The sequence below is a fragment of the Theropithecus gelada genome, chromosome 12 (assembly GCF_003255815.1).
Source record: "Theropithecus gelada isolate Dixy chromosome 12, Tgel_1.0, whole genome shotgun sequence".
Lineage (NCBI taxonomy): Eukaryota > Metazoa > Chordata > Mammalia > Primates > Cercopithecidae > Theropithecus > Theropithecus gelada.
Window position 1 is genome coordinate 51,436,672 of NC_037680.1, and position 8,064 is coordinate 51,444,735.

The following is an 8,064-nucleotide window of genomic DNA, read 5'->3' on the forward strand; positions in this document are numbered from 1 at the left end:
GCAGAAAGACAGATAATAAAGATATATACATATCAATAATAGATAATAAAATTATACATATAAAACTTCTCTAATATACATACATATAACTTCTCTGATACAGAGAAAAGTTAACAGAAATAATCCATGCCCTCATAGGGTTTACTGTTTAATGGAAAAAACAGACAATTACAATAGGGTAAGAAGATGGAAATATGTTCAGGGTGTCATAGAAACCCACAAGAGACTGTGTAGGGTTGTTCCTGTATTGCTATAAAGAAATGTCTGAGGCTGGGTAATTTACAAAGAAAAGAGGTTTGACCGGCTCATGGTTCTACAGGCTGTACAAGTATGGTACCAGCATCTGCTCAGCTTCTGGGGAGGCTTCAAGGAGCTTTCACTCACGGGGGAAGCTGAAGAGGAAGCAAGCATGTCACATGACCAGAAGGAGCAAGAGAGAAAGAGTGGGAGATGCCACACACTTTTTTTTTTTTTTTTTGAGACAAGTTCTCTCTTTGTCATCCACACTGGAGGGCAATGGCACAACCTCTGCTCCCTGCAGCCTTGATTTCCTGGGGTCAAGCAATCCTCCCTCCTCAATCTCCCAAGTAGCTGGGACTACAGGCGCACGCCACCACGCTTGGCAGATTTTTGTATTTTTAGTAGAGACGGGGTTTCATCACCTTACCCAGGCTGGTCTCAAACTCCTGAACTCAAGCGATCTACCCACCTCTGCCTCCCAAAGTTCTGAAATTACAAGCCTGAGTCACTGTGCCCAGCCCACTTTTAAACAACCAGATCTTGCCTGAACTCACTTATCACCAAGAGGATGGTACTAAGCCATCCATGAGGAATCTGCCCACATGATCCAAACATCTCCCACCAGGCCCCATCTCCAATATTGGGGATTACAATTCAACAGAAGATTTGGTGTGGACATATATTCAAACTATTAGAGACTTCCAAAATGTCCTCACAAGGTCACAGGCTGCCATGAGTGGTTCTGCAGGTTGAGAACTGCATGTCAAAGTCTTTATGAGAAGCAGCCCCTAAGATGTGCAGTGCAAGAATTGTACAACCATACAAAGAACTTGGTCAAGGAAGACTTTCTGCGGAAAGTGACCTCCAAACTGAGACTTTGGATGAGGGATAACAGTGTATGCAAATAAATATGTTGCTTTCATGAAACTGCAGCCTATACTTGGAGCTTAGAATGCAAAATTGAAAATGGCAAGAGATGGTTCTGAAATGGTAGGCAGAGGCCTCATCATGAGGAACTTGAATCTTCTCTGAAGAATTGTGGGTTTATTTTGAAGGCAGAAAGAAACATCGAATGGCTGTAAATCTTATAATATTTGTGTGTATAAAGAGCATTTAGGCTACAGTGTGGAAAAATGCCTGGGGAGTGCATTCCTGGAGATGAGAGACCATTTAGGAAGCGGTTTAGAGTAGACAGGCCAAGAGATAATTGTGGCCTCAATGAAGGTAGTAGCAGTGGAGATATATTTACTTTCACTTCTATCAATAACCCCCCTTCACTTCTAATGAATATATTCAAGAGATATTAAGGAGATAAAATCAAAATATTTTGTGATTCATTGGCTATGGAAATCGAGGCTGAATCCCAGGGCTGTTACTTGGGCAGTGATATCAATAGCTAAAACTTACTGAGAAGGTAATATATGCCAGGAACCATCTTAGTGTTTCATGGGTATTCTCCTATTTAAACTCATGACAATCCTCTGATAGAGGAAATTTTATTATTCACATTTTAGGAATTTGGGAACCAAGACACGCATAAATTAAGTAATTTGCTCAAACTTACTGGCTAGAAGGCAGTGGAGTTGGGCTACAAACCTAAGCAGTCTGCCTCCAGGACCTTTACCCTGTAGGGTGCCATCTACCTAGATAAGAGACAAGAAAGAGAGCAGATTTTCTGAGGGAAGATGATGGATTCAGTTGATAAGCATGATAAGTCTAAGGGGCCTGGGTAACATCCAAGTGGAGATGTTCACCAGGCAGTTGCACATCTGGGTCTGGAACTCAGGAGAGAGATCCAGGAGAGAAATCCAGATGCAGGAATCGTCAGTGTGTAGATGTCTTTGGAGCCATTTGGTGCCAAAAAGCATCCAGTGACAGTGGCTAGAGCAGAAAAAAGAAGGGGCTTAGAATAGAGACTTTGGGAATGCAAGAATACAAGCCTGACAAGGAGACTGAGAGGTAGAAGAAAAACAAGGAAAGTACAGTGATTTGGAAGTGAAAACAAGAAGGGAAGGCCATGGTTTGAAATGCTCGCAGTATGCCAAGGGCAATAGAGAAAGAAAAGTGTTCATTAGATTTGACAGCGTGAGGATTGTTGGAAATCTCAACCATGGCAGGTTCAGTGGAAGGGTTGGGTAAAGACCCAGCTGGAGGGAGCCCACAAGCAAAAGGGAGGAGAGTGGAAGATAGTAGAAATCAGTAACTTTAAAACTGCTTGACTACAAAGGGGAGAAGCAAATAGGATGGTAGCCACTCAGGGAACCTAGGTCAAGGGAAGTCTGTTGCTCATGAAAAGAGAGAATAGGAATTATTTAAATAAATGCAGGAAATAGGATGGAAAATGTCACTGATGGTCAGCTGACATTGGTGTCCATGAACTCACAGGAACACCAGTCTTTTCTGCATGTGGATTTCCTGGTTGTGCTCTTCAGGCTGGATGTGAGCACAAGGAGGTGGGCAGGAAAATGGAATGAAGGCTGGGTCTGCTGGGCAGGTGCAGCAGAAGTTTAACAAGACACATGAGTTTAGAATCATGGAAAGAGTGTGACAGAAGTGATGCACCGTAGAATCTTAGTCGGTTAGAGAACATAGTGAAGACACAGGATGAGGGGCTGAGAAGAAATGAGTAGGGGAGTCCCTTGTGATCGGAGTGACTGAAGTGAAGTATGGAAAGCTTATGGGTTAAGGGCCAGAGAGAGGGATGTTTGAACATAAGGGTTCCAAAGTGGAGCAGTTATGGGTGATGAAACGGAATGTGGCTTTGGAAGGGCAAGCTGAGCTCTCAGGGTGATGGCAACTTTCCCAGGTATCGGTCTACACTGTCAGATCAGAGAAATAAGAGAGACCTCCAGGACCTCTCAGGGCCATAATAAAAAGACAGGGCAGCCTGGCACATACAGATTCAACAACGTTGGAAGACTGGAAGAGATACTGCCATGGGTTGAATTGTGCTCCCCTTAAATTCATATGGGACCTCAGAATGTGACCTTATTTGGAGACAGGGCATTTACAGAAATAATTAAGTTAAAACTAGGAATTAGGGTAGGCCCCAATTCAGTATGACTGGTGTCCTACAAGGGGGAAATTTGGACCAGACACGCATACAGGGAGAACGCCATGTGAAGACGAAGACAACAGTCTCCAAGCCAAAGAGAGAAACCTGGAACAGAGTCTTCCCTCATGGCCCTCAGAAGGAAGCAACCTGCTGACGCCTTGGTTTCAGACTTCTGGCCTTCAGAACTATGAGACAATAAATTTCTGTTGTTTAAGCCACCCATTGTGTAATTCTCTGTTATGGCAGCCTCAGCAAATAAATACAGATGCCATCCCAAAGCTCTCCCAGGACCTCTCTGGCAGCCCTTTCTTTATGGATTATTGGACAGAACTTAGCCCATGACTAAACTAATCCCTGGTAAAGGGCCTGGGATCACAATGACTGGTTGAGGCAGGGTCGAGGTGCATTCGCTGAAGCATTTGTATGCTCGATTCCTGAACAAAGTCAGGGCTGAATGCACAATGAAATGGGGGTCTATTCCTTATGACCTGTTCAGGACGCCAGTTTCTGTAGTGTTCTAACCACCCAGCCCCTTTGGGTCTTGAGGAACATACACACACAGATGACTTCCATTGATGAAAAACCTAATCAGGATGCCCAGAACATGAGCCAGAAGAGGGACATGGCATTTGAGGGCAGAACTCAGTGGACACTGAAAGAAAAGGATCAGTTTCTTCTATTTAACTCTGAGTTGTTTGATTAGACCCAGAGATGTTCTGCAAACACAAACTCTCACAATGAATGTCTCAAATTAATTAGCTCTAAAACTTTAATAAGACCAACTTTATTTCTTACCACCCAAAAAGTATTCTTGCCCTTCAATCTCCCAAAAAGGAGAAGAAAGAAAAAGCAAACATAATATGTACAGCAGTGGTAAAGTCCTGCTCCAAATATGTTCAGGACCACTGGCCACCAGGGCGACTGTGACTGGTCACTCAAAGGGACAAAGCAGAAAAACAAAGACAGCTCTACAGGACATGTGACATGGGGAACTATTCCATGACCTGAGAGCTCCATGCCTGGAACCTTATCTCACTCTGTCCTAAATCCCTGCCCTAAGCACCCGTGTCTGCTAAGTTTACCAGGTTTCTTTGGCATTAGTGCTCCATCTTTCAGGGGATTTGCTTTAACTCCACCTGCTCTCCTTTCCAAGGGGGCATATTGGCTCAGAGGAAACCTCAAATAACATAATGGCAATAAGGAAGGATGGCTCAGTCCCCGGGCTGTCATCTCATCCTTGCTGGAATCCCCTGAGGTCTTTCCCTCTTGTGGACTGAAGCCACCTGGTCTTTGATCATGGTACACAGACTTCTGCGCTGCTGTTGATGAGTCTTGCCTAAGTGTCTGGTTGTGAGCTCACAATTCCCTGAGGCCCCACATCCTGACCCTATGACTCTTCCGGGCTCCTAAGTCTCTCAGCCCTTTTGTGTCCCTTCTTTGGAGTCCAGGCCCTCTTAGCTGCATTCCCTGTCCCATTCTGGAGGGTATAGGCCTCTATGAAGCTGCCCCAGGGCACATTCGCCTAAACAGTTCTCTCATCTACTGCTACTCCACCTCCTGGGGTCCTATAGTGCTGACAACATTCCAAACACAGCAAGTTTCTAGGAAGTTTGCGACTTTTTTTTGCCATGTACTGGAAAGCAGGAATCAAGCCCATCTACCTGTTTCTCCAAACCTATCGGGGGACCATTACAGCTCCCTTACATCAGAGTGTTAACCCCAAAGCAGTGGAGGCCAAGGAACAGGACCACACATATACTCATTTCCCCAAATGCTCATGTCCCCAGATTTCTCCAAGCTCTTCCCCCAACTAGGAAGCTTGACTTGGTTGTCACATTCTGCAATTTCCCTTCTCAGTGGTTCATGGTACACTCTGTGATTAATTTTCTAAGCTTAGTTCTCAAGTGTTTGAAAGTATAGCAAAACCTCTTATTGCATTCAAGGGCTTAGTTCGTGTAACAGAAAGGCTTCCTTAATACTACTTTTTCTACCATGGGCTTTGAAATGCCTATTTTGAAAGTCAAAATTGGGCAATAACTTCTTTGTTCTAGACTGTTTCCAGCATTCCTCTGTTGGTCATGCATCTAGAAAACGATTACTGCTTGATAGCTGGAGTGGGAGGGAGAGTAAAGGAATACAAATTGTATAATTTAATTTAGGACATTAACCATTACAGAATCCTAGACTGTGTGACCTTGGATAAATTATTTGTTTGCCCAGTTCTACGGTGTTATCATTTACAAAATAGAAGAAATAAACAGAACCTGCTTTGTGAGTGTGCTTTGAGGATTGAGATAATTAATCTAAAGTTTCAGCACCATATGTACCACATAGTTCTTGATTTTGAAGGCACACAGTTACACCCAATTCCATCTTGCAACAAGGTGGAGTACAAATGAACACTCAAAAGAATGTGTTAAATATTTTGAACAATATTGAGGTGGTTGTAACATGGCAAGCACTAATCGGTTGTAGACTCCTCTAAGAAATCAAGCCATGGGCATGGATTAAATGTCCAGGGAGAATGTAGGAGAGTCACAGCCATCTCCAACACACATCAACATTTAAAGGGCAGGTAGAAGAGGAGACTTCAAAGGAGGCGAGAGTGGTGGGGGAAACCAGGAGCATGTGATGTCATAAAAGTCAAGGGACAAAATCACTTCAGTAAGGAATAAAAGACCACTTGAAGCAAATGCTGCAGAGATGCCTTGAGAGTCCAGATACCATTTGGTTAAGGCATGAATAACAGATGAAGAATTGGGGACAGCAAGTGTAGACAGTCTTTTTAAAGAAGGCTGGCTGTAAAGGACAATAGAGCTAAAGCTAGAGAGTCACGGAATAAATTTGAGGTTAGTCTGTTTTTAGAACGGGAGCTATCTCTCATTTTAACAAAGCTGGGAACAAGTCAGTGGGGAGAAAGGAAGGAAGGTACTGGACAGTAGAGATGAGTAGATGGCCAAAGATCATCAGGGGGCTGAGGAGTGATACCCAGGTCCTGGTGGAAGCATTAGGCTTGAGATCAGAGAGGAAGAGGAAAACTCTTCTCTCCAAAGAGGAGGGAAGGAGAGAAGATGGGTCTAGATGTCAGCGTACACATCCAGGGCAGGAAGTTGAGCAAGGTCTCATCTGAAGATTCCCCTTTGCTCTGTGAAGCAAAAGCAAAGCCATCTCTTTCAGAGAGACGGGGACATGGATAAAGGCTAGAGAAGAATGGAGGTGACTACTAGGGCTTCACAGAGAGGGGAACATGATGGGACTCATTGATAGGCCTAATAAAGCAAATTATCATCATATTCTGGTTCTGAAAATGAAAAATCTGAAATTTGGGAAAGAGATTTTTCTGTGCTTCAAAGTAGAGACTCTATCCCCTTGGCTATCTACACTGTATTGGAACACATGCATAAAGAAGATTATTCAATGATGTTTCGTGCAACAGGATCGGACCTGCCTGGCTAGTTACAGCCCCAAACCCTGCATTTCTGCAAACAATGAATGTTCTCTTTACTTCCGAAGTATTTATTTTCCACTACCACTAGGTGGTGTTTTGTTCAATTAATTCAAGAGTAAAACTTCCTTTTGACTCCTGTTTCAGGACACACAGTGAAAAGTAGACATGCTACCTGCTGCATTTTGGTTTTAATCTTTACTTTCTCACTAATTCCAATTTTCTAGACCAACTATGGTATAAATGAAAACTTTGCTTTTCTCAAGTGTTACACCCTGTTTTATTTGTCTTTAAATACAGTGAAAATGAGAATGTGCATTTTTTCTTCCCTTTAAAAAGACCAGGGGAATGGAACGATGCAGAAGGCAGCCTTCTATAAGAAGTATGAATCTATGCCTGCTTGAGAAACCATTGTGTATTTATAATTCTTGTACTCTTCTTTTCAATAAACATTTCGTGTTTTTAAAAAATCAACATTTTTTTTTTTTACACTAAAGATACATACTAACCTTTTAGTCTCCTTAATTAACAGTTCCTGCAACTCCTGTGATGGATACACTAAATCTTCTGTAAGTTTATTACTAAAAACCCTTTGTTAAAAACCAAAGTTGCCTAATTATGGATCATGTAAGAAAGTATTTTCAATTAAAAAAACAACTATTTAAATAAAATAAATATGTTTTCTCTCACACTGATGCAAAGAGGATTTTACGTATTAACCCAAAGACTTCCTTTTCCTCTATGTTGAACTGAGGTTTGCATCATAACTCTGCTGCTCAGCTGCTCTCTGGCCTTGGGCGAGTCTCTATCTCTCTGAACCTTGGCTTTCTCATCTGTAAATGAGCATGCTAATATCCACCTCCCAGGGTTGTTAGAACAGACTTTTTAAAAAATGTTTTAAAGTGTTGACGTGGGGCCGGGCGCAGTGGCTCACACCTGTAATCCCTGCACATTAGGAGACTAAGGTGGGTGGATCACTTGAGATCCGGAGTTTGAGACCAGCTTGACCAACATGGGGAAACCCCATCTCTACTAAAAATACAAAAATTAGCCGGGCATGGGGGTGGTGATATGGAACACTTGATAGATAGTATGATAGATAGTAGGTATTAAGTACAAGGGCATCTTAGATTCACTGATATTTCTGCTTGAAAAAGTTAAATAACATACGGGAGTTGTGTGGCTCCTCTTCTCTTCGCTCTCCTTCCTCCACCACGGGTCCAGTGTCCGCCTGTTTCTATCTTGTTTCATGCTCTGAGGGGTTGATTTGTATAGACTGCACAAACAGGTTTCTTTGCCCTCTGGCTTTTGACTGAGTTTGAGG